The sequence below is a fragment of the Triturus cristatus genome, chromosome 4_1, assembly GCF_964204655.1.
Source record: "Triturus cristatus chromosome 4_1, aTriCri1.1, whole genome shotgun sequence".
NCBI classification, from domain to species: domain Eukaryota; kingdom Metazoa; phylum Chordata; class Amphibia; order Caudata; family Salamandridae; genus Triturus; species Triturus cristatus.
Window position 1 is genome coordinate 83,329,334 of NC_140585.1, and position 27,130 is coordinate 83,356,463.

Genomic DNA, 27,130 nt, shown 5'->3' on the forward strand with positions numbered 1-27,130 from the left:
CCGTACCCACACCAAGGTCCATGCCCTGCGCAAGGAAAAAGGTGTTCGGCGTGTCGTCGTCTGAACCATCTAGCCAAAGTGTGCCGCTCGGCGGGACGTCAGCGGCAACAAAGTCGGCAGATCAATGCGGTGGATGCCCCTCCACCCGAAACTGAGGAAGACGACATGGATGACGATGAGGACGAAGGCACGGTCCATGTAATTCACGCCCTACAGCCTGATGGATGTCCGAGACGAAGGGCACCGAAGTGTCACGTCAAGATTGCAGGGCATCTGACGCCGGTGCTGATCGACACAGGTGCGTCCATAAACATAATGGCCCAGTCCATGCTGAAATCCTTCCCGACTCAGCCCGTCCTGAAGCCAACGTCCATACAGGTGTTTGCTTATGGCTCCGGCACACCACTCACTGTGGTAGGCGTCTTCACCACCGACATCGCCCACGAGGCCAACTCCGTCCGCACCAAAGTGTACGTCACCAAGGAGGGTACGGGGATGCTGTTGGGCTGTCGTACGGCGGAACATCTGCAACTGGTGGTTTTTGCATTCGCTGTGCACCTGGAGGATGTCGAGTCATTGGTGGAAGAATTTCGAGACCTGTTCAACGGAATTGGTTGCCTGAAGGACCACCTGGTACGGCTGCATATAGACCAATCAGTACAACCAGTTGCTCTCAAGCATCGGAGAGTAGCGTTTCATCTGCGGCCCAAGGTTGAAGAGGAACTAAGAAAATTGGAGGCCGCTGACATCATTGAGAGAGTGGACGGACCAACACCTTGGGTTTCCCCCATTGTGATAGCCCGGAAACCAAAACAACCAGGTGAAGTCCGGATATGCGTGGACATGCGTTTGCCGAACCACGCCATCAAGCGGGAACGCCATCTGACACCCACAGTCGACGACATTGTTGCGGAGGTCAGCGGATCGCGCTGGTTCTCGAAGATGGACCTTCGGGCGGGCTACCATCAACTCCTGCTGGATCCCGAGTCAAGGGCCATAACCACCTTCTCCACCCATGTGGGCCTGCGCCGCTACAAGCGCCTCAGTTTCGGGGTGTCCAGCGCGGCGGAAGTGTTTCAGGATACCATCAGAGGGGTGTTGGCTGGCCTCAGTGGAGTCATAAATGTCAGTGATGACATTCTTGTACATGCGCCGACTCTGGAGGAACACATGAACTGCCTACGATGCGTGTTCCGGAGACTCCAGGACAGTGGCCTCACGTTGCATCGCGAGAAGTGCGAATTCCTAAAAAAGGAGATAGCGTTCTTTGGATATCACTTTTCACAACAAGGAGTGTCGCCCGACCCTGCCAAAGTTCGTGACATCCAGACGGCACCGGCCCCGACCACAGTCACCGGAGTGAGAAGCTTCCTGGGCATGGTCACCTACTGTGGTCGATTCATCCGGAACCTCACGAATCTAACAGCACCTCTACGGGACCTCACGAAGAACGCCGCAACCTGGGAATGGGGCCCCATTCAAGAGAAGGCCTTTCAGGACACTAAACACGCTCTGTCCGCCGAAACCACCCTAGCGTACTTTGACCCCACCCGGGAGTCCGAACTGTCGGTGGATGCCAGTCCCATCGGTTTGGGTGCTGTATTGTCCCAGAAGCAACTGGACGGTGAATGGGCCCCGGTTGCCTACGCGAGCCGGGCTCTGACAGAAACTGAGCAAAGGTACTCCCACATCGAAAAGGAGGCGATTGCGATACATTGGGGGTGTCGTCACTTCCACCTCTACCTATATGGGCAGCCATTCACGGTTCACACTGACCACAAACCGCTGATTCCTCTCTTCATGGGCGTGTCGTCGAAACCACCCCCAAGAATCGAAAAGTGGATCCTGCAGCTGCAGGAATATCAATTCAAAGTGGTCTACCGCCCGGGGACGCAAAACCCGGCGGACTTCCTCTCCAGACATGCCCGGCCAGTTACCCGAGAAGAGGAGTCTGAAGCGCAGGAGACGGAGGAGTATGTTAGGCTGGTGGTGGAACGCTCTCGGCCCCTGCCTATCAGGCTCGAGGACATCCTGGAGGCGACCAAACAGGATGACTGCTGGGAGTTGGTGATATCAGCGATTGGATCAGGAAGGTGGCACTCCCTGTTGGAGAACCTGACACACCGCACGGACGATGCACAACTGGCGTTAAGGGCTCTTCACAACGTCCGGTCCGAATTGGCCGTGTCCCCCGAGGGATGTCTGATGAGAGGCACGCGTCTGGTTATCCCCAGGTCATTACAGCAGCGAGTGGTGGACTTAGCTCACATTGCGCACCAAGGGGTAGTCAAGACAAAATCACGTCTGAGGAGCAAGGTGTGGTTCCCTAATCTGGACAGTGTGGTGGAGAGGACTGTCCGGTCTTGTGCGCTCTGCCAAGCGGTAGGCCCAGCGGATCCGCCGGCCCCAATCCTGACGGAAGACATACCTCCTCACCCGTGGCACCGGGTGAGTGCCGACTTTGGGAGCCTACCGGATGGCCGACACATGCTTGTCGTCATTGATGACTTCTCAAAATACCCCGAGGTTGAGATACTGGACTCCATTACTGCGAGCAATACCATACCTCGTTTCGAGAAAATTATGGCCAGCCATGGGCTAATCAAAGAGCTACGCACAGACAATGGTCCGCCATTCGCCAGCCATGAGTTCTCTGAATACCTCCGATCAAGAGGTGTCCGTCATGTGAAGATCACACCACGGTGGCCACAGGCTAATGGTGAGGCCGAGCGTTTCATGCGCACCCTAAACAAAGTGCTCCGGATAGCAATGTCTCGAGAGCAGAACATGGAGTGTGCCCTGTACAATTTCGTAAAAGAATACAGACTTACGCCTCACTCGACCACCATGGCCAGCCCTGGGTTTCTGTGCAATCAACGGGTGCTGAATGATGTGTTTCCCCAGGTGACACCATCCTTGCCTGCGTATCGTCAAGCATCCGAACGTCTCCGACAGAGGCGGGCTAAGAATGACCGAATGTCCCAGAGGCGCCATGCCATGAGCAAAGCGTTGGTGGCCGGTGACCTGGTGCTGGTGAAGAATCGACACCCACGAGGGAAGTTCTCCCTTCCGTTTGAACCGGAGCCCTGGGTGATTCAGACAATTAAGGGCACGATGGTCACTGCCCAGAGGGGCCACGAGACAGTCACCAGGAACATCTCCCAATTCAAAAAGTACCGGTGTCCGGCACAACCAAGTGAGATGGTGCCAGAGTCTGAGGGTGGCGAACCGACGGGCGACGCTCTCGATGAGGAGAGTGGTTCACCTGGGCCAGTCCCCCCACTGCCTGGGGCAGTTGTGGAACATTCACCAGGGGCGGCTGGAGCTGAAGGCCGTAGAGATGGGAGCGAAGGTCGAGGTGGACACAGATATCATCTCCGAGCCAATCCAGCGGTGTCGTCTCGACTGAGAGGTTTTGTAATGGACTAAGGAAAAGAAATGCAGTGTTTTCCCGTTCTTTTGTTTCTCTCTCTCTCTCTCTCTCTCTCTCTCTCTCTCTCTCTCTCTCTCTCTCGTTTTGAACTGGAGCACCCTTCCAACCGGTGTTGTGTTTGTTTTTGTTGTGCCATGATAAAGGAGGAATGTTATGTTCAAGGGAACACCCCCCCGCTTACGCGAGGGTGGTCCCGTCTGTGACCCGGAAGGGCTTAGTTAAATAAATGGGGGCTGGACCGGATGATCCGGGTCAGTGCACCGAAGCGCAGTACGAAGCGTAGGTGTGTGTTTATATTTCCTCCCCGATCCCGGAGTGCATGCTGCCCGCCTACCTGCCCGCTGTCATTCTCAGTCCTGCACAGGACGTAACAGCCATGTCCGCTGCGGGATCGCGCTGCCGATCCAAACAGCAACAGGACCCAGGCCCCGAACGCGCCCCAAACACTGCACCGAGGCATCGACGAGCAGCTCGCCAGCAGGTCGGCACTCCCACACACGCAACAATGGGAAGGGCGGGGGGACGCGGAAAATGCATTTAGACATGCCCTGAAACCACCAGATCATACCACCCACACTTCAAAAGCCACCCGATGGAACTCCCATTGAAGAAAGGCACTGCGGAAAGTATCCCCCCCCAGAGAACCAGCTACACACAACACGTAACACGCTTTTGTAACATGCACACATGTCACTTTTTCCTTTTGTAACGTATTGTTTGCTACCTTTGTATTTTGTTTGCTCTTGATACTTGCACAATTGACACTATTGCCTCATGTGACGTAACGTTTGCTTTTGTAACATGCTCACTTGTGATTTTCTCCTCATGTATCAGTAGTGTTCATATTATGAAGCGCTCGGACACCTACGGGTAAAGTCCGCGCTATAAAACGCATAAAATAAATAAATTGCTGCACCCATCCTCTGCCTGGATGGGAGCCGCTACTGCTGCGGCGGACCTGAGGAAGGGAAACACCGCGATGGCAGCGCTACCGCCACCAAAACCACCGTCCATGAAGATTTGTGCGCGTGCACGCAGCCGCCGATACCCGGACCCACGGGGCTGCCTCAATGAGCGAGCGAAACCCACCGCTGAGGCGCTGGCGCCCATACACTTTTGGGAGCCCCTGACAACGAACCGGCACCCGTTGAAAGAAAGCTGAGCTGAGCCCCTGGGCGGAATTCTAGATTCCAGCAGTGGTGGAAGTATCCCAATGAGCTGCTGCTCCGACTTCACCTGAGAACGGCCCGGCGATGGGCAGGGGGGTAGCGCTCGCCTCCGAGGGGGGGGGGGGGGGGGGGGGGGAAAGAGGGTGGGCTGCAGCGGCCGGATGCGGGGAGATTGAGCGATTAGCCCCAGGGTCCCAGGATGTGAACGCAACCCAGAGGCCCGGGGGTTGAAACCGGGGCCTCATACAAGCGACGCATGCGCTCTACCACGAAGCTACATTCCCACTGGAAACTCAGTCTGACCGACGGACCACATCCTATTAAACAGCTAAAGGGGGGGGGAGGGTGGTGGCACTCGCTGCTCTCCCCCCTCTTCCCCCGCATCGCCGAGCTGAGCGGCGCCTTGCTGCCCTCGCTGGCTCCCCCTCAGGCACACACCGGGGCCAGGCCAGCGCCGAGCAGCGTGGCGGGGATCTGGCCAGAGATAAAAAATGCTTGTAATCATAAATGGGTTTTGAACTGAGGATCTCCTGTTTAGTAAACAGGCTCATTAACCAACTAAGCCACAGTGCCTCCTGCGGAAACTGCCTGTGCCCCCCAGGAGCTGACCGGCCCCCCCATGGCAGGCCGTCGCCTAGGCCATGGCCGGGCTAAGCAGCCCTGCCTAAGAGATTGGGGGGGGGGGGGGGGGGCTAATGCACTCAACAGGTACAGCTCATGGAGGTCTGGGGCACACCTAACAGCGAGACGGCGTGTCCCGCGAGGCACATATCACGGCATGTCCAGGGCGCAACAGAGGAAGGACAGATGGTGGGGAGGCCTATATACCCCCACCCCCGTTCCTCGCGACCCGGAAGTGACGCTCCCTGCGTGCCGCAGCCCCTGACTGCCCGAGTAGGGGGACTCTTCCCCGAGGGGTCCCTATACTTAGAAGAAGGGGGGTGGGCTGGTGCCTTGCTGGCACTAGAGGCCCGCCCTTCCAGGGCACCCTGCGGGCGCCAGGGCAGCCGCATTGTCCAATGCAGCCCTCATGGCAGCCATAAATACCTCCCCTAGCTGTACGAGCTGGGGGAAGGGGGAGGTCGTCCATGGAATCACTGCAGCAGTAAACACCATCTCAGACATAGCACCCAGAAGACCAGTGAAGTTTAAGTGCATCAAAAGAAGACGATTGCAAACGTAGATTGGGCTGCGGCTGTGGTTTCTTGTTGTGCGATGCATGGATTAGCGTTAAAAGGTGCGAAATTCAGCTCTTGGCTCCTTTCAGAAGGTTGATAAGAGAAGGTCTGTGGATGGGAAGTGCAGTTGAACCACACCCGGAAACACTGAGGTGATATGGAGCCTCTTGGAGCTCTGATGACATCACCTGGCTCCACGCTCCTTCAGCTGTCAGGATGGCCGAGCGGTCTAAGGCGCCAGACTCAAGAGCTGCCTCTTCCCACCAGCTGGGTGTTCTGGTCTCCGATTGGAGGCGTGGGTTCAAATCCCACTTCTGACAATAATACTTTTGCAACTTATTAATATTTGGGCAACTTTTAATTCCCGTGTGCAGTTTGTGTGCATTCCCTTGGGAGTGGTGCGCAGCAGCGGAGTCAGAGGAGGAGGAGGAGCCATATTAGGAGTTGAGACTTCTCTTGTATGCACATACGGGGCTCTTGGGAGGCGGGGTTTATCGACAAGTATGGTCTCTATGGTACTGGCTTGCATCAGTGTATTTCACCAGTCGCCATGTGGTTAGGTCCGAATGTGCTGATCTGAAAACGTACGAGTCTTTTACGATGTTTTCACCTGGTGTAGTTATAGAGTTACAGACGTAACGTCTTAGAACTGAACCCTGTTGGATGCAGCACGGAAAAGCGACTTGTGTATTGTTAGTGCTAAGAGGTCCTGAGAGCACTGTGAATGTTTAAGTCATTATTATACGCAGTAAAATACATTTCGGTTAAAGATAAAAAGAGCTTTAAAGTATAGATTTCATTAATATGCAGACTCTACATGGTGCATACTTTTTTATGAATGTCCTTTAATGCATGCACCCCGTGGCTCAGCTTGGAACACCCTTACAGTACCTCGCAAAAAGAAAATACCACCTCCGAAGCAGCCTTTGCATTTGCCATGTAGCCAATGGCGCACATGTGCCTTGCTTTGGGGAAGCAGGAAAGAAGGGTTATTTATTTCCCCTGTCTGCGAAGTGCACAGGATACAGTCCGGAGGGCCGTCAGGTCTCTGGTCACGGGGCTGCCGCGAGCGGGCGGACATGCAGCTGTAGAGCTGGAGGTGGTTCAATACGCGGTGGTTCAGACCGCCCTCGTCGCCATTGTTGCGCCGCGCGCTGCGCTGACTAATTACGCAGATCGCCAGCGCGAGAATGATCAGAGACCACAGTCGGTATTACTGTTGGCGCCACTGCCGTAGAAGGCGCGCCCCCTTTATTTTATAACCGCGTACGCCACCGTCGTGGCGTACGCACAACGCCCGTAACTTACGCGCTCTAGCGTTAAACGCTAGAGCGCTAACTGCAACAGCTGGTATCTTTTGTTAAACATATCCCCTTTGATGCAGTTCTCGCCTATTTCATGTCTGTTAAGGACACCTGTGCTGCAGAGCCTGTTGTGATAAGCGTCAGTGAATAAGAGACGTGTTGTGAGCGCTTCCTGTAGCGTGACGTCACAACCGGCGTCTAGTGCATTGTCCCCACAGTTGACTCCCAGCTGTCAGGATGGCCGAGCGGTCTAAGGCGCCAGACTCAAGAGCTGCCTCTTCCCCCAGCTGGGTGTTCTGGTCTCCGATTGGAGGCGTGGGTTCAAATCCCACTTCTGACACAATAGCATTTTATATCCAACTTTAATCATAATCGCCGCGGATGCATTACCCAGGCGCCTCCTCCCCTTTGGAAGTGAAGGGGTCGTGTTCTGGGAGAGATGCACCTCGTGGATTGGAAACCTTTTTATTTTTACTCTGCATGCTTTCAATTTTTCTCCCTCATATAGCTTGGACTGTAAACTGCGTGTTCCTCCTGTATCCCTTTATCTCCCAGTGTGATCCCTCCTATCCTTATGTTTTATTCCCCCCCTTCAATCCTGTAAAGCTCTCTGATACCCTCACGGGTCTGCTTCACGCTCTATAAAACTCTAAAATAAATAAATAAATAAATGAGAGTGTTCATATGTGAGTGAGAAATGGAGGCGGGGCGGCTCCATCGGCCCCTCCCAGGCTGGAAGGGCCATGTGGAGGAGGAGGCGTGTGAGCTGCTGTAAGAGGCGGCTGCAGGGGGGAGATCCGGAGGCAAATTGCAGCAGGTGTGTTTTTGCCACCTCCATTCATACAGATCCCAAAAACGGAGGGTTTGAGAAAAATGTAAATAGAACAAACAGAGTCTCACGCTCTAACCACTGAACTATCGCAGGTACTACAGACTCAATGTGCCCTAGCTGTCCCATATGTTAGGAACAAGGGGCTACAGAGTTTATTTTGTGTCCTATGATTCTGTATTCACTCGTACCTCTCTCTGCTCAGTCTCCTGGACCCACCCCCTGGCTCTGGATGGACCCCTCCGCCTCTGAGGATCCACTGCTGGTACAGATCTCTCTGCTTCCGCCTGGCCCTGTGTTCCTTCCTTCACATACCGGCTGCAGGATGCCTCCTTCGGGAACACCAGGGGCGCCCCTCATAATAGCAGCAGTCGGGGTAGAGATCCCGAGCTCTAAATCTGGGATGAAGTCAGTGACTGCACGAGCTGCCGGAGGAGGGGGGTCATGTGTGGACTCCCTGCAGTTTCATTCCCCGTCTGAGACTGCAGAGCCCACAAGAGCAGTGCAGCACACGTGCATCACAAGAAGACGCTGCGGCTGTGGTTCCTTGTTGTGCGATGCACGGATTAGCGTTAAAGGTGCGAAATTCAGCTCTCGGCTCCTTTCAGAAGGTTGAGAAGAGAAGGTCTGTGGTGGGAAGTGCAGTTGAAGCACGCCCGGAAACACTGCTGGTCACATGTGGCCTCTTCGGAGCTCTGATGACATCACCTGGCTCCACGCTTTCTCAGCTGTCAGGATGGCCGAGCGGTCTAAGGCGCCAGACTCAAGAGCTGCCTCTTCCCCCAGTTGGGTGTTCTGGTCTCCGATTGGAGGCGTGGGTTCAAATCCCACTTCTGACACATTACCTTTTTATATTCTACTTTAATCATGATCCGAGCGGGATCGCCATCCCCTTTACTTCCCCAGGCCCCTCCCCCCTCCGAAGTAAAGGGGGCGTAATCCCGGGGAATAGGCGCCGAAAAATATGGGTGTGTTTGTATGTGAGTGAGGCATGCCCATGGGGGCGGGGCGGCTCCCAACCCCCCAGGCTTGGTAGGGCCGTCCGGAAGAGGAGGTGCGAGAGCTGCTTTAAGAAGCAGCTGCTAGAGAGATATCAGGTCGCAAATTGTAGCAGGTGATTTCTTTTGTCACCTCCACTAATATAGATTTTAAAAAACGGACAGTTTGTTAAAAATGTAAATAGGACTCAAAAATATCTGTGCGCCCAACGTGGGGCTCGAACCCACGACCCTGAGATTAAGAGTCTCATGCTCTACCGACTGAGCTAGCCGGGCTGCCTTGCGTAAGGTATCGCATCTCATGCATTCATATGGCTGTGTACCGGCTGCCCTGGTGAGGAATCATTGGTTGGAGGTTACAGAGTCGGTCTCACAGTCCCGGCCTCCACTCATGTCCCCCTCTCTCTGCCCAGTCTCATGGGCCCCCTCCCTGGCTCTGGATAGACCCCTCTGCCGCTGGAGCCACAGCTGGGTACAGATCTTTCTGCTTCCGCCTGTCTCTCTGTACCTTCACTTACCAGCTGCAGGGCTGGATGCCCCCTCCAGGACCCCAGGGGCGCCTTTCAGAGCACGCGGCGCTCCCTCAGTCTCTTGCCGAGAGTAGCGCCGGCCTCTAGGCGCCCGTCGGCGCTGCTCATAATCCCAGCAGTCAAAGGTAGGGATCTGGACTTGGTCCGATTTCTAAATCTGGATCTAGTCACTAACTCTACGAGCACGAGCTGCCGAAGGCGCTCCTGCAGCTGGAAACACCGTTTGAGAAGACCCCAGGGACACCATGTGCAGAAGAGGAGGATTGGAAAACCAGCTGCACTCAAGGGCTGTCGCTCCTCCGTTCGTAAAGCGCGGACTGGGGTCAAAGGGAGGGAAGTTCAGCCCTCGGCTCCTTTCAGGTCGTGGAGAAGAGGAGGTCTGTGAATTCAGGGTACTCCTGAAAAACACACAGAACCCCCCAGTAACAGTCTGCACCCCACAGATCTGATGGCATCATTCGACCTCCCCTTCTCTAAACAGCTGTCATCTGTCCCTTCAGGTGCGAGTTGGGGGACAGTTGATTCCTGATGTCTGTTCCAGACTTCTCAGGTGGAACATCAAGCATTGCTGGTGGCTGTTCTATCAAATCTGCTTCAGATGGGGGCCCAGAGACACTTGAACCCATCTGTCTCTTCCCGCAAGTGTGGTTGTGTGTGGCATACATGTCTCAAGCGGCACATGCCAGTGGCGGCGTCCTTACTGTGACGTCAGTGCCAGATGTCTGCTCCATAATACCTGGGTTCCGGATGTCTGAGCTGTAATATCTCAGCAGTGATGTCAGTGAAATGATATTAAATTCCTGGCGTCTGTACCAGAACGGTCTAGCGCGGAGTCTGATGTTGTGTACTGGAATAGTAAGGGCGGTTCTGGCCAATTCAGCGGCAGCCTCGGTTCTGTGGCCTCTCGTGTCTGACATCTGCCACAGAAGCGCCGTTCTTAGTTGCTGCTCGGATAAATGCCTGTGCTGTCATATTGTGCAATAAGTGAGCCCTGGTGCGGGTTGTAAAAGCCTTGTGGTGGGTGTGTGATGTAGAAGGGTGAGTTGCTGGTATCTTTTGTTAAACATTTCCCGTTTGATGCAGTTCTCGCCTATTTCATGTCTGTTAAGGACACCTGTGCTGCAGAGCCTGTTATGATAAGCGTCAGTGAATAAGAGACGTGTTGTGAGCGCTTCCTATAGCGTGACGTCACATGCAGCCTCTAGAGCATTGTCCCCACGGCTGACTCCCAGCTGTCAGGATGGCCGAGCGGTCTAAGGCGCCAGACTCAAGAGCTGCCTCTTCCCCCAGCTGGGTGTTCTGGTCTCCGATTGGAGGCGTGGGTTCAAATCCCACTTCTGACAAAATTACTTTTGCAACTTGTTAATATTTGGGCAACTTTTACTTCCCATGTGCAGTTTGTGTGCATTCCCTTGGGAGTGGTGCGCAGCAGCGGAGTCGGAGGAGCCATATTAGGAGTTGAGACTTCTCTTGTATGCACATACGGGGCCCTTGGGAGGCGGGGTTTATCGACAAGTATGGTCTCTAATGGTACTGGCATGGATCAGTGTATTTTACCAGTTGCCATGTGGTTAGGTCCTAATGTGCTGATCTGAAAACGTACGAGTCTTTTACGATGTTTTCACCTGGTGTAGTTATAGAGTTACAGTCGTAACGTCTTAGAACTGAACCCTGATGGATGCAGCACGGAAAAGCGTCTTGTGTATTGTTAGTGCTAAGGGCACTGTGAATGTTTAAGTCATTATTATACGCAGTATAATACATTTCGGTTAAAGAGAAAAAGTGCTTTAAAGTATAGATTTCATTAATATGCAAAAACCAATGGCACACATGTGCATTGCTTTGGGGAAGCAGAAAAGAAGGGTTATTTATTTCCCCTGTCTGCACCTCCCTCCGGAACGCAGCGCAGACACTCCCTTGCAGGTCAGCCTAGGAACTCAATTGTGGAAATTAACCTTTGTTCTTTAGCTGAGAGGCTAAAAGTAAGGACAGTTTAAACAGTCATTACAGATGGTTGGTCACCCTAGTCTAGAGGGAGAAGGGAGCAGCAGTGGAGGGGTGAGAGGAGCAGCCAGGGAGAGACACGAGAGGCCTGGAAGGAAAAAGAGCAGCAGCGGAGAGACTAGAAGCCTAGAGGGAGAAGAGAGAAGCTGGGGAGGGACTAGAGGCCTGGTGGGAGAGGGGGCAGCAAGGGAGGGACTAGAAGCCTGGAGGGAGAGGGGGCGGCAAGGGAGGGACTACAATCCTGGAGAGAGAGGGGGCAGCAAGGGAGGGACTGGAAGCCTGGAGGGAGAGGGGGCAGCAAGGGAGGGACTGGAAGCCTGGAGGGACATGGGGCGGCAAGGGAGGGACTAGAATGTAGTGTGCGTTCTAGTTCTCGCACGCTGTTTGGTTACGCAGCGCGCGAGGGCAGAACGCGTGAGAGGAAATGCGCATGCGCGGTCAGCGGAACGCGCGAGAGAGCGGAGCCGCGGCACGGAGCAGGGAGTGTTTGCCCGGCGCTCTTGCATGTGTATACCATAATAAATTACCACAGTGTTCCTACTTTCCTGCATTGTGTCTTCTATCAGTGGGGGCTACATACAACATTACAGTGGCGACGAGCCTGGGATTCTGCCAATACAGACAGCAGAAGGATCCTGACCTACTGACCAGGAGCACAGGCGGAGCAGCATTGGCCAGCCAAGGGGGAAGACAGGAAGAAGAACCATCCCAAGGGAAAAAACACATGAAGAGCGCGGCAGAGGCAGCAAATAAAAGGTACAGACCGCGTGCAGAGGCCGAGAGAAGGCGCGCAACCGCAAGAAGCACGCGAAACGCCTAGTCATAGTGAACCTGGCGGAAGCGGCGGCAAGCAGCGACGGGGGGTCGGAAGAGGAGCGACAGCAGGAGCAGGCGCAACCAGAGAGAGGGGACACGCCAGACAGTCCGAGAGGCCCGGGAGCGGCGCCAGGACGGAGGGGAGAGATGAGCACCCAAGGATCCTCACTAACGGCGCTAATACCATTTCAGCCACGACCAGGAGAACCCCAAATGAAGTGGGAGGATTGGCGGGAATATTTTAAGAACTACCTAGCGGCCCTCGAGGATGAAAACGGAGAAGAGTTCCCCAGCGCGAGGAAGAAAAGAATACTCCTGCACAATTTAGGCCCGGAAGGCATAAGGGTCTACCAGAATCTGGAGCCGCAACTCCGGCAAAACGCGGACGATGACGTATTTAAACACGCCATGGAGGACCTCGATGCCCACTACCGCCCGGCGGTGAGTGTCTCGATAGACAGGTACAACTTCCAACAGAGGAAACAAGAGCCGGGAGAAACCAACGATGAATACGTAGCGGCCTTGAAGAAACTGGCGGTGATATGCAAATACGGAGCTCTGCACGATGAGTTCATCAAGGACCAAATCGTCATGCATACTTCGAACAAAAGCGTACAAGACAAACTGTGGGCGAATAGTGAGGCGCCACTGAAAGAAGCGATTGCGATGGTGAAGAAGGCGGAGTTGACTAAACGGTGCGCGGAGGCGGCAAAACGAGAAATGGTCCCCAAAACCATGGTGAACAAAGTAGATGACGCAGAAGCACAGGGAAGAAGCAAACAACCGGCCCAGGAGAGAAGAGGACCCTCGAAGTGGAAAGGGAAGACTGGACAAACGTGGAAGCCGACTAGAGACAACAATGGAGCTTGCTACAGATGCGGCAGGCCTGCACACACAGCTCAGGACAAGAGATGCCCAGCGTTCCGTGCGAAGTGTATGTTCTGCGGCATAATGGGCCACTATGAGAAAGTCTGCCGAAGGAAGACGAAGAGGCCTGTGGTGAAATATGTGGAACAGGAGCAACGGGAAGAGGATGAAGAGCAGGAGGAAGATGTGGAAGTCCTGTGTATCGATGAGCAGGTGCTGGGGATAGACGGGAAGAGAACCCGCAAACCCCAATGCGACATGAAGATTGGAGGGGTAAATATCCAAATAGTAATAGACTCGGGATCCCCATACACCATCATCCAGAAAACGGTATGGAAGGAGCAGTTTGAACCCACGTTGGGAACAAGGCTGGAACCACCCGACATTCGCCCGGTGTCGTATACAGGGGAACCGATACCCATGGTGGGGTACAGGAAACTGACCTTTGAATTCCGGGGAAGACAAGCCGAGTGCAAACTGTACATAGCGGAGAGAGGCCCCTCCGTACTGGGATGGATGGACCAAGGGGATCTAGGGATCAAACTAGACCCGGGAGGCGACACACAAGTCCTCATGACAGCGCCAGGGAGCTGGCCGGTACGGGAAGCGATGAAGCATAAATTCCCGAAAGTGTTTGGAGGAAAGGTGGGGAAACTGGAGAAATTTACACACAAGATAGTACTTAAAGAAAACTCCAGTCCAGTGTCCCACAAAGTCAGAAATATACCCCTAGCGGTGAAAGACGCGGTGCAGAAGGAGCTACACAGGTTGGAAAAGGAAGGGATAATAGAGCCGATCGACAGTGCGGAATGGCTCGCCCCCCTGGTAGTGGCGATGAAACCAAATGGGAAAGTCCGTCTGTGCGTGGACCTTCGGGAACTAAACAAGTGTCTCATAGTGGAGAAATTCCCATTACCTCGCATTGAAGAAATGCTAGCCAAGACCAAAGGGGTAAAGTGGTTCTCCACCATCGACCTAACGTCCGCCTATCATCAGATAGACCTACACCCGTCAAGCCGGAAGTTGACATCGTTTATCACACCCTTTGGGTGCTACCAATTCCGGAGAATGCCCTTTGGCCTCGCCTCCGCAGCAGCAGTGTTCCAAAAACTGATGCATCGTCTGTTTCAGGACATCGAGGGCGTCCAGTACTTTCAGGACGATATACTTGTGATGGGAACAGACAGGAGAGACCACGATGAGAGACTGGAGAAAGTACTCAGAATACTAGAGGACAAAGGCCTGACTGCGGAATGGGAAAAGTGCAAGCTGGGAATGACATCGGTCACATATCTGGGGCACGAGATAGGAGGACACGGCATCACCCCTAAAAGAGCAAATGTGGAGGCGATATGCAAGGCGACAGCACCCAACAACAAAGAGGAAGTAAGGTCCTTCCTAGGGATGGCGGAGTATTACAGCAAATTTGTACCCCACTTCGCCACCAAGACACATCACCTCCGACAACTAACGAGGGACAAAACGACCTACAAATGGACGGAGGACACTCAAAAGGAGTTTGATGCCCTGAAGAAAGACATCAGTCAAGCGGTGCCCTTGCAAGGGTATGACCCACTAGGCCGGTCGATTCTGACGACAGATGCCAGCGAAAAAGGACTAGGGGCAGTACTCATGCAGGAAAGAAGTGATGGACTGGTGGAAGCACTCAGCTTCGCGTCCAGGACACTATCACCCACTGAGCAGAAATACAGTGTGATTGAGAAAGAGATGCTAGCTGTGGTGTGGGCGATGGGGAAATATCGCCAATTCCTATGGGGCACAAGATGCCTGCTTAAGACGGACCACAAGCCTTTAGTCAAGGTACTCAGCTCAAGTGGGCATGCTGGCGCCACACCCCGCATAGCTAAAATGGCGCTTAAACTGTTAGAGTACAGATATGACGTGGAATATATTCTGGGGACGAGGAACAAGGTGGCAGACTATCTTAGCCGAGCAGCAGCCATGGAAGGTGCCCCGGACATGACCCCCGAGGAAGACGAGATGGTGGCAATAATGGATGATCAGGAAAGGGTAATAAGCAAACAAGACTGGATACAGGCGTATGGAGAAGATGTGGAAATTTGCAAGGTCAAGGAACACATAATAAAAGGATGGCCGGAGAAGAAACGGCTAGGAGAGGCACTCCGAAAATATTATGAAGTACGTGAAGAGTTGTCAGTGGGGAATGAAGGAATATTCTTGTACAGGAGAGACAAAGTGGTTCCTCCAGCAGCAGTGGTTCCCCGATTAATCGAAATGCTACACGAAGGGCACTTAGGAATAGTAAAATCTAAGGCGAGGGCGAAGCACATGTACTGGTGGCCAGGAATGGATGCTCAGGTGGAAAGGCAAGTGAGAGAGTGCAACCAGTGCCAAGGAGCAGACAAGACGCTGGTTCCCCTACGGCCGGCGCTGGGGAAATTCCCCGTACCAAGTGGGCCATGGGAAGATGTGGCGGTGGACATCCTGGGACCGGTACTGGACATCCATGGAACGCCCCAATACCTCTGTGTCCTGGTCGACAAGTATTTCAAGTGGCCAGAGATACACATACAGGAAGAAATGGAAGCAGAGACGGTGATAAAATTTCTCACCTCGGTCTTCCTAAGGGAAGGCATCCCCAGAACGCTGCTGAGTGACAACGGACCCCAATTTAGATCGGAAAAATGGAACAAGTATGCGGAGCGAAATGGGATCAAATTGCTGCACACAGCGGTGTACCACCCGTCGAGCAATGGACAAGTAGAGCGCTTCAATAGAGTGCTAATAGGTTCCATTCAAGCAGCTATCATGATGGGGAAGGACTGGGAGATAGAGATACAGAAAACGGTGTGGGCCTACCGCATCACCCCCACGGGGACGGGGTACAGCCCCTTCCAAATCCTAAGGAGGAGACACCCCTTCACCAAGGACAACGTCATGTGGAGGGAAAAGACAATAACGAGCAAATGGTCTCCAGCGGTAGTACAACACAACCTGGAGAAGGCCCATAGAGTGTACACGGAGTACTACAACCAGAGACGGAAGGTCAACAAGCATTTGCAATGCAATAGGTCTCGCATTTATAAGAGTTTGAGCTATTGGCATTGTAAAATTACAATGCCTTTTATTTATGCTTTGGTTTTAAAACAAATAAAAGGCATTGTCATTTACAATGTCAGTAGCATAAACTCGCATAAAAGCAGTGTGTGGAGTGCAGCAGTGTGCGGCGTGCAGCAGTGTGTGGCGTGCAGCAGTGTGCGGCGTGCAGCAGTGTGCGGCGTGCAGCAGTGTGCGGCGTGCAGCAGTGTGCGGCGTGCAGCAGTGTATGGCGTGCAGCAGTGAATGGCGTGCAGCAGTGTGTGGCATGCAGCAGTGTTTCGTGTAGCAGTGTGAGGCATGCAGCACTGTGTGGCGTGCAGCGGCGTGCAGCAGTGTGCAGCGTGCAGCAGTGTGCGGCATGCAGCAGTGTGCTGCGTGCAGCAGTGTCGTGCAGCATGCAGCAGTGAGTAATGCAGCAGTGTGCAGCAGTGTGTGGTGTGCAGCAGTGTGTGGCATGCAGCAGTGTGTGGCGTGCAGCAGTGTGTGCCGTGCAGCAGTGTTTCGTGTAGCATTGTGCGGCGTGCAGCAGTGTGTGGCATGCAGCAGTTTGTGGCGTGCAGCAGCGTGTGGCGTGCAGCAGTGTGTGGCGTGCAGCAGTGTGCGGCGTGCAGCAGTGTGCGGCGTGCAGCAGTGTGTGGCGTGCAGCAGTGTGTGGCGTGCAGCAGTGAGCGGCGTGCAGCAGTGTGCGGCATGCAGCAGTGTGAGGCGTGCAGCAGTGTGTGGCGTGCAGCAGTGTGTGGCGTGCAGCAGTGTGTGGCGTGCAGCAGTGTGTGGTACTGCAAATATGTTCTTGCTAGTCTGGGAAGCAGTTATCCGATGGGCATCTGACTACTAAACAGAATAAATATGCAACACAAACACGAATGTTAAATGACAATTTACAAACGGAAGCACGGTGCAGACAAATTATGTATAATGCAGACTGGCTAGTCATGTCTTCCTTCCCCTACATGTCATATGGTCCCCAAAAGCAGGTCGTGGTTGGAATTAGCAATTATTTATCAGTCAGGCTGTGTGCACCTCTGAGCTCCGTGCCTGCTTAGCTGGCCTGGCTGCTGCAGCTCTGCCGCTCCCTGTGTGCCCATGGGCTGTCCCTGCCTCGTGGCAATACACGGCAGGCATAAATCAGAGGACAGTAAAAGCGGCCCGCGTGCAAATCATTCGGCTAATTGATTAAAAATAAGCACACCGAGACAGGAGGGCACACGCACGGCTCTCTGTCCCCGGAAGTCCCCCTCGTATGGTGCTGCCTCACTGCTGTTGCAGCGGGGAGGAGGGACAGTAACGTCGGCGTGAAAGCAGCGTGATTTTAATAGAGGCCCAATCAGAGAGCCGACTGGAGCGTGTAAACAGTGTGACTGATAAGAAATGTAGTCACGTGCAGAGACGCCGTAGACTTGGTGTCCCAAGAGCATGTCCAAACCAGGCGGGAGTTTATCAGCAGGCTGCAGCAGCTTCATAAACACTGGACAAATAAAATAGCTTGCGGGTACAGTGTGATTAAAGACAAGATGTCAGTCAATTGTCAGAAAGACGAGTGTAAATAAAACATTTATGGTTTTGCAGGGGAGGAGCGGAGCGGATGGAGCTTTGTGGGTACACGGGTGGGAAGGCAGGCGCTGTGGGTTTAAAGTGAAGTTGATGGGCATTGCTGAAGCGTGCTGCTGGTGTTGTGTTGCCAGGGGGCCATGGGCGGCGGTTATGACAGAGTTTGCCTTGTGGCCTTGTTTGCGCCATGAAGGAATAAAGCAGCTGTAGCGCGTCTGCTCCTGGCATGGGGGAGTTGTGTGTGTGGGGGGGGGGTTCTGTGCCAGGGCAGCTGCTTTAAGAGGTGTGGGCTTGGTTTCGCTGGAGACGCATGGGGAGTATCGTAGCATGCCTGGAGTGCGGTTGCCATGGTAGGACGTGGCTGGTGTTGAGTTAATGGCCATTTGCGAAGCGTGAAAGGGCATGTTGCAGGAAGGCCACGGGTCACATGATGTTTTCGCTCCACCAGCTGTGGACAAGTCCATTGTGTTCGAGCTGCAATAAAAACCAGAACAAGCGGCGCGAAACTGAAAGTGATCGCAATCGCGATAAAACATCAAAGCGGCCGAGCGGCCGCGAAAGTGAAAGACTAAGAGTGCTTTCAGGCTGCCAAATGGTGCGCGCGCCCGGCACACATGCACAGTAGTTGGCGGCCTGAAAGCACTCGTTTGCACTTCCAAAAGTGCTTACTATAAGTCTCGCCAGAGCAGCGCTAAAGCGCTGTCTCAGGCGAGACCTAAAAACGCCACTCTGGAGAAAGGGGAGTGGGTGAGAGTCAAATTAGCGGTTCGAAGGAAGAAGGGAGACAGCAAGTACAGTCCACCTCTACAGGTGGAGGAAGTATATGAGAGAGCCGCCCTACTCAGCGATGGGAACGTGTGGTCCCACGACCGCATGGCGAAATGCAACAAGATCTTAAAAAGGCCAGAGGAAGAGAACGAGAAAGTAGCCCATGAGACCTACACTAAGGACAGCGAAGGAAGTAAACTCCCTGAAAGAAGAGGCACACCAGAGAGAGAGTACAGTGGGGAGCAGGGAGACCAGGGGACGATGGAAGTGGAAGAGCTACCGATGGAGGAAGGCCACAGCCCGGACAGAGCGGGGCGAGGCGACCCCCGAGGCATGGAGGGGAGCCCAGCTGTAAGCAATGATCCTGGTAATCCCGGCACCTCGGTAAGACGTACCCGAGCTGGCAGAGTGATTGTGAGGCCTAGCCGCTTCAAAGACTTTGAACTAGATGGAGGGAGTGTACCTTAGAGACTATGAGGACTACATGTTATCAGGGCCAAGGAAAAGGAGGGAGATATGTAGTGTGCATTCTAGTTCTCGCACGCTGCGTGGTTACGCAGCGCGCGAGGGCAGAACGCGTGAGAGGAAATGCGCATGCGCGGTCAGCGGAACACGTGAGAGAGCGGAGCCGCGGCACGGAGCAGGGAGTGTTTGCCCGGCGCTCTTGCATGTGTATACCATAATAAATTACCACAGTGTTCCTACTTTCCTGCATTGTGTCTTCTATCAGTGGGGGCTACATACAACATTACATAGAAGCCTGGAGGGAGAGGGGGGGGCAGCAAGGGAGGGACTAGAAGCCTGGAGGGAGAGGGGGGCAGCAAGGGAGGGACTAGAGGCCTGGTGGGAGAGGGGGGCTGCAAGGGTGGGACTAGAAGCCTGGAGGGAGAGGGGGCGGCAAGGGAGGGACTAGAAGCCTGGAGGAAGAGGGGGCAGCAAGGGTGGGACTTGAAGCCGGGAGGGAGAGGGGGCGGCAAGGGAGGGACTAGAAGCCTGGAGGGAGAGGGGGCAGCAAGGGAGGGACTAGAAGCCTTGAGGGAGAAGAGAGCAGCTGGGGAGGGACTGGAGGCCTGGAGGGAGAGGGGCCAGCAAGGGAGGGATTAGAGGCCTAGAGGGAGAGGGGGGAAGCAAGGGAGGAACTAGAAGCCTGGAGGGAGAAGGGAGAAGCTGGGGAGGGACTAGAGGCCTGGAGGGAGAGGGGGGAAGCAAGGGAGGGACTAGAAGCCTGGAGGGAGAAGAGAGAAGCTGGGGAGGGACTAGAGGCCTAGAGGGAGAGGGGCCAGCAAGGGAGGGACGAGAGGCCAGGAGGGAGAGGGGGGGCAGCAAGGGAGGGACTAGAAGCCTGGAGGGAGAAGAGAGAAGCTGGGGAGGGACTGAAGGCCTGGAGGGAGAGGGGCCAGCAAGGGAGGGACGAGAGGCCAGGAGGGAGAGGGGGGCAGCAAGGGAGGGACTAGAAGCCTGGAGGGAGAAGAGAGAAGCTGGGGAGGGACTAGAGGCCTGGAGGGAGAGGGGCCACCAAGGGAGGGACGAGAGGCCAGGAGGGAGAAGAGAGAAGCTGGGGAGGGACTAGAGGCCTGGAGGGAGAGGGGGCAGCAAGGGAGGGACTAGAAGCCTGAAGGGAGAAGAGAGAAGCTGGGGAGGGACTAGAGGCCTGGAGGGAGAGGGGGGCAGCAAGGGAGGGACTAGAAGCCTGGAGGGAGAGGGGGCAGCAAGGGAGTGACTGGAAGCCTGGAGGGAGAGGGGGGGGGCAGCATGGGAGGGACTAGAGGCCTGGTGGGAGAGGGGGGCTGCAAGGGTGGGACTAGAAGCCTGGAGGGAGAGGGGGCGGCAAGGGAGGGACTAGAAGCCTGGAGGGAGAGGGGGCAGCAAGGGTGGGACTAGAAGCCTGGAGGGAGAGGGGGCGTCAAGGGAGGGACTAGAAGCCTGGAGGGAGAGGGGGCAGCAAGGGAGGGACTAGAAGCCTTGAGGGAGAAGAGAGCAGCTGGGGAGGGACTAAAGGCCTAGAGGGAGAGGGGGGAAGCAAGGGAGGGACTAGAAGCCTGGAGGGAGAAGAGAGAAGCTGGGGAGGGACTAGAGGCCTGGAGGGAGAGGGGCCAGCAAGGGAGGGACGAGAGGCCAGGAGGGAGAGGAGGGGCAGCAAGGGAGGGACTAGAAGCCTGGAGGGAGAAGAGAGAAGCTGGGGAGGGACTAGAGGCCTGGAGGGAGAGGGGCCAGCAAGAGAGGGACGAGAGGCCAGGAGGGAGAGGGGGCAGCAAGGGAGGGACTAGAAGCCTGAACGGAGAAGTGAGAAGCTGGGGAGGGACTAGAGGCCTGGAGGGAGAGGGGGCCAGCAAGGGAGGGACGAGAGGCATGGAGGGAACAGAGAGCCACGATGGAGGAACTAGAGGCCTGGAGGGGGGGAGAGCAGCAGGGGAGGGATGAGAGGCCTGAAGGGAGAAGAGAGCAGCAAGGGAGGGACGAGAGGCCTGGAGGGAACACAGAGCAGCAATGGAGGGACTAAAGGCCTGGAGGGGGGGAGAGAGCAGCAGGGAAGGGATGAGAGGCCTGGAGGGAGAGGAGAACAGCCAGGGAAGTATGAGAGTCCTGGAGGGAGAAGAGAACAGCAAGGGAGGGACTAAAGGCCTGGGGAGGGAGAGAGTAGCAGGGGAGGGATGAGAGGCCTGGAGGGAGAGGAGAACAGTGAGGGAGGGACAAGAGGCCTGGAGGGGGGAGGGAGCAGTAAGGGAGGGACGAGAGGCCTGGAGGGAACAGAGAGCAGCAATGGAGGGACTAAAGGCCTGGAGAGGGAGAGAGCAGCAGGGGAGGGATGAGAGGCCTGGAGGGAGAGGAGAACAGTGAGGGAGGGACGCGAGGCCTGGAGAGGGAGAGAGCAGCAGGGGAGGGATGAGAGGCCTGGAGGGAGAGAAGAACAGTGAGGGAGTGATGAGAGGCCTGGAGGGGGGAGGGAGCAGTAGGGGAGGGATGAGAGGCCTGGAGGGAACAAAGAGCAGCAATGGAGGGACTAAAGGCCTGGAGGGAGAAGAGAACAGCAAGGGAGGGACGAGAGGCCTGGAGGGAACAGAGAGCAGCAATGGAGGGACTAAAGGCCTGGAGGGAGAAGAGAGCATCAATGGAGGGACTAAAGGCCTGGAGGGGGGAGAGAGCAGCAGGGGAGGGATGAGAGGCCTGGAGGGGGGAGAGAGCAGCAGGGGAGGGAAGAGAGGCCTGGAGGGAACAGAGAGCAGCAATGGAGGGACTAAATGCCTGGAGAGGGAGAGAGCAGCAGGGGAGGGATGAGAGGCCTGGAGGGAGAGGAGAACAGTGAGGGAGGGACTAGAAGCCTGGAGGGAGAGGGGACAGCAAGGGTGGGACTAGAAGCCTGGAGGGAGAGGGGGCGGCAAGGGAGGGACTAGGAGCCTGGAGGGAGAGGGGGCAGCAAGGGAGGGACTAGAAGCCTTGAGGGAGAAGAGAGCAGCTGGGGAGGGACTAGAGGCCTACAGGGAGAGAGGGGAAGCAAGGGAGGGACTAGAAGCCTGGAGGGAGAAGAGAGAAGCTGGGGAGGGACTAGAGGCCTGGAGGGAGAGGGGCCAGCAAGGGAGGGACGAGAGGCCAGGAGGGAGAGGGGGGGCAGCAAGGGAGGGACTAGAAGCCTGGAGGGAGAAGGGAGAAGCTGGGGAGGGACTAGAGGCCTGGAGGGAGAGGGGGGAAGCAAGGGAGGGACTAGAAGCCTGGAGGGAGAAGAGAGAAGCTGGGGAGGGACTAGAGGCCTGGAGGGAGAGGGGCTAGCAAGGGAGGGATGAGAGGCCAGGAGGGAGAGGGGGGAGCAAGGGAGGGACTAGAAGCCTGGAGGGAGAAGAGAGAAGCTGGGGAGGGACTGAAGGCCTGGAGGGAGAGGGGCCAGCAAGGGAGGGACGAGAGGCCAGGAGGGAGAGGGGGGCAGCAAGGGAGTGACTAGAAGCCTGGAGGGAGAGGGGGGGGGCAGCATGGGAGGGACTAGAGGCCTGGTGGGAGAGGGGGGCTGCAAGGGTGGGACTAGAAGCCTGGAGGGAGAGGGGGCGGCAAGGGAGGGACTAGAAGCCTGGAGGGAGAGGGGGCAGCAAGGGTGGGACTAGAAGCCTGGAGGGGGAGGGGGCGTCAAGGGAGGGACTAGAAGCCTGGAGGGAGAGGGGGCAGCAAGGGAGGGACTAGAAGCCTTGAGGGAGAAGAGAGCAGCTGGGGAGGGACTAAAGGCCTAGAGGGAGAGGGGGGAAGCAAGGGAGGGACTAGAAGCCTGGAGGGAGAAGAGAGAAGCTGGGGAGGGACTAGAGGCCTGGAGGGAGAGGGGCCAGCAAGGGAGGGACGAGAGGCCAGGAGGGAGAGGAGGGGCAGCAAGGGAGGGACTAGAAGCCTGGAGGGAGAAGAGAGAAGCTGGGGAGGGACTAGAGGCCTGGAGGGAGAGGGGCCAGCAAGAGAGGGACGAGAGGCCAGGAGGGAGAGGGGGCAGCAAGGGAGGGACTAGAAGCCTGAACGGAGAAGTGAGAAGCTGGGGAGGGACTAGAGGCCTGGAGGGAGAGGGGGCCAGCAAGGGAGGGACGAGAGGCATGGAGGGAACAGAGAGCCACGATGGAGGAACTAGAGGCCTGGAGGGGGGGAGAGCAGCAGGGGAGGGATGAGAGGCCTGAAGGGAGAAGAGAGCAGCAAGGGAGGGACGAGAGGCCTGGAGGGAACACAGAGCAGCAATGGAGGGACTAAAGGCCTGGAGGGGGGGAGAGAGCAGCAGGGAAGGGATGAGAGGCCTGGAGGGAGAGGAGAACAGCCAGGGAAGTATGAGAGTCCTGGAGGGAGAAGAGAACAGCAAGGGAGGGACTAAAGGCCTGGGGAGGGAGAGAGTAGCAGGGGAGGGATGAGAGGCCTGGAGGGAGAGGAGAACAGTGAGGGAGGGACAAGAGGCCTGGAGGGGGGAGGGAGCAGTAAGGGAGGGACGAGAGGCCTGGAGGGAACAGAGAGCAGCAATGGAGGGACTAAAGGCCTGGAGAGGGAGAGAGCAGCAGGGGAGGGATGAGAGGCCTGGAGGGAGAGGAGAACAGTGAGGGAGGGACGCGAGGCCTGGAGAGGGAGAGAGCAGCAGGGGAGGGATGAGAGGCCTGGAGGGAGAGAAGAACAGTGAGGGAGTGATGAGAGGCCTGGAGGGGGGAGGGAGCAGTAGGGGAGGGATGAGAGGCCTGGAGGGAACAAAGAGCAGCAATGGAGGGACTAAAGGCCTGGAGGGAGAAGAGAACAGCAAGGGAGGGACGAGAGGCCTGGAGGGAACAGAGAGCAGCAATGGAGGGACTAAAGGCCTGGAGGGAGAAGAGAGCATCAATGGAGGGACTAAAGGCCTGGAGGGGGGAGAGAGCAGCAGGGGAGGGATGAGAGGCCTGGAGGGGGGAGAGAGCAGCAGGGGAGGGAAGAGAGGCCTGGAGGGAACAGAGAGCAGCAATGGAGGGACTAAATGCCTGGAGAGGGAGAGAGCAGCAGGGGAGGGATGAGAGGCCTGGAGGGAGAGGAGAACAGTGAGGGAGGGACTAGAAGCCTGGAGGGAGAGGGGACAGCAAGGGTGGGACTAGAAGCCTGGAGGGAGAGGGGGCGGCAAGGGAGGGACTAGGAGCCTGGAGGGAGAGGGGGCAGCAAGGGAGGGACTAGAAGCCTTGAGGGAGAAGAGAGCAGCTGGGGAGGGACTAGAGGCCTACAGGGAGAGAGGGGAAGCAAGGGAGGGACTAGAAGCCTGGAGGGAGAAGAGAGAAGCTGGGGAGGGACTAGAGGCCTGGAGGGAGAGGGGCCAGCAAGGGAGGGACGAGAGGCCAGGAGGGAGAGGGGGGGCAGCAAGGGAGGGACTAGAAGCCTGGAGGGAGAAGGGAGAAGCTGGGGAGGGACTAGAGGCCTGGAGGGAGAGGGGGGAAGCAAGGGAGGGACTAGAAGCCTGGAGGGAGAAGAGAGAAGCTGGGGAGGGACTAGAGGCCTGGAGGGAGAGGGGCTAGCAAGGGAGGGATGAGAGGCCAGGAGGGAGAGGGGGGAGCAAGGGAGGGACTAGAAGCCTGGAGGGAGAAGAGAGAAGCTGGGGAGGGACTGAAGGCCTGGAGGGAGAGGGGCCAGCAAGGGAGGGACGAGAGGCCAGGAGGGAGAGGGGGGCAGCAAGGGAGGGACTAGAAGCCTGGAGGGAGAAGAGAGAAGCTGGGGAGGGACTAGAGGCCTGGAGGGAGAGGGGCCAGCAAGGGAGGGACGAGAGGCCAGGAGGGACAAAAGAGAAGCTGGGGAGGGACTAGAGGCGTGGAGGGAGAGGGGGCAGCAAGGGAGGGACTAGAAGCCTGGAGGGAGAAGAGAGAAGCTGGGGAGGGACTAGAGGCCTGGAGGGAGAGGGGGGCAGCAAGGGAGTGACTACAAGCCTGGAGGGAGAGGGGGCAGCAAGGGAGTGACTAGAAGCCTGGAGGGAGAGGGGGGGGGCAGCAAGGGAGGGACTAGAGGCCTGGTGGGAGAGGGGGGCTGCAAGGGTGGGACTAGAAGCCTGGAGTGAGAGGGGGCGGCAAGGGAGGGACTAGAAGCCTGGAGGGAGAGGGGGCAGCAAGGGTGGAACTAGAAGCCTGGAGGGAGAGGGGGCGGCAAGGGAGGGACTAGAAGCCTGGAGGGAGAGGGGGCAGCAAGGGAGGGACTAGAAGCCTTGAGGGAGAAGGGAGAAGCTGGGGAGGGACTAGAGGCCTGGAGGGAGAGGGGGGAAGCAAGGGAGGGACTAGAAGCCTGGAGGGAGAAGAGAGAAGCTGGGGAGGGACTAGAGGCCTGGAGGGAGAGGGGCTAGCAAGGGAGGGATGAGAGGCCAGGAGGGAGAGGGGGGAGCAAGGGAGGGACTAGAAGCCTGGAGGGAGAAGAGAGAAGCTGGGGAGGGACTGAAGGCCTGGAGGGAGAGGGGCCAGCAAGGGAGGGACGAGAGGCCAGGAGGGAGAGGGGGGCAGCAAGGGAGGGACTAGAAGCCTGGAGGGAGAAGAGAGAAGCTGGGGAGGGACTAGAGGCCTGGAGGGAGAGGGGCCAGCAAGGGAGGGACGAGAGGCCAGGAGGGACAAAAGAGAAGCTGGGGAGGGACTAGAGGCGTGGAGGGAGAGGGGGCAGCAAGGGAGGGACTAGAAGCCTGGAGGGAGAAGAGAGAAGCTGGGGAGGGACTAGAGGCCTGGAGGGAGAGGGGGGCAGCAAGGGAGTGACTACAAGCCTGGAGGGAGAGGGGGCAGCAAGGGAGTGACTAGAAGCCTGGAGGGAGAGGGGGGGGCAGCAAGGGAGGGACTAGAAGCCTGGAGGGAGAAGAGAGAAGCTGGGGAGGGACTAGAGGCCTGGAGGGAGAGGGGGGCAGCAAGGGAGTGACTACAAGCCTGGAGGGAGAGGGGGCAGCAAGGGAGTGACTAGAAGCCTGGAGGGAGAGGGGGGGGGCAGCAAGGGAGGGACTAGAGGCCTGGTGGGAGAGGGGGGCTGCAAGGGTGGGACTAGAAGCCTGGAGGGAGAGGGGGCGGCAAGGGAGGGACTAGAAGCCTGGAGGGAGAGGGGGCAGCAAGGGAGGGACTAGAAGCCTTGAGGGAGAAGAGTGCAGCTGGGGAGGGACTAGAGGCCTACAGGGAGAGAGGGGAAGCAAGGGAGGGACTAGAAGCCTGGAGGGAGAAGAGAGAAGCTGGGGAGGGACTAGAGGCCTGGAGGGAGAGGGGCCAGCAAGGGATTGACGAGAGGCCAGGAGGGAGAGGGGGGGAGCAAGGGAGGGACTAGAAGCCTGGAGGGAGAAGAGAGAAGCTGGGGAGTGACTGGAAGCCTGGAGGGAGAGGGGCCAACAAGGGAGGGACGAGAGGCCAGGAGGGAGAGGGGGGCAGCAAGGGAGGGACTAGAAGCCTGGAGGGAGAAGAGAGAAGCTGGGGAGGGACTAGAGGCCTGGAGGGAGAGGGGGGCAGCAAGGGAGGGACTACAAGCCTGGAGGGAGAGGGGGCAGCAAGGGAGTGACTAGAAGCCTGGAGGGAGAGGGGGGGGGGCAGCAAGGGAGGGACTAGAGGCCTGGTGGGAGAGGGGGGCTGCAAGGGTGGGACTAGAAGCCTGGAGTGAGAGGGGGCGGCAAGGGAGGGACTAGAAGCCTGGAGGTAGAGGGGGCAGCAAGGGTGGGACTAGAAGCCTGGAGGGAGAGGGGGCGGCAAGGGAGGGACTAGAAGCCTGGAGGGAGAGGGGGCAGCAAGGGAGGGACTAGAAGCCTTGAGGGAGAAGAGAGCAGCTGGGGAGGGACTAGAGGCCTACAGGGAGAGAGGGGAAGCAAGGGAGGGACTAGAAGCCTGGAGGGAGAAGAGAGAAGCTGGGGAGGGTCTAGAGGCCTGGAGGGAGAGGGGCCAGCAAGGGAGGGACGAGAGGCCAGGAGGGAGAGGGGGGGCAGCAAGGGAGGGACTAGAAGCCTGGAGGGAGAAGAGAGAAGCTGGGGAGGGACTGGAGGCCTGGAGGGAGAGGGGCCAGCAAGGGAGGGACGAGAGGCCAGGAGGGAGAGGGGGCAGCAAGGGAGGGACTAGAAGCCTGGAGGGAGAAGAGAGAAGCTGGGGAGGGACTAGAGGCATGGAGGGAGAGGGGCCAGCAAGGGAGGGACGAGAGGCCAGGAGGGAGAGGG

General features: G+C 56.9%; 1 non-coding gene across 1 annotated transcript; it reads right to left on the reverse strand.

The window, feature by feature from the left end:
• Positions 1-9,114: 9,114 nt before the first annotated feature.
• On the reverse strand, positions 9,115-9,187 carry TRNAK-CUU (transfer RNA lysine (anticodon CUU)). Its single transcript has one exon. It is a non-coding gene; the product is annotated as a tRNA-Lys (tRNA).
• Positions 9,188-27,130: the final 17,943 nt, after the last annotated feature.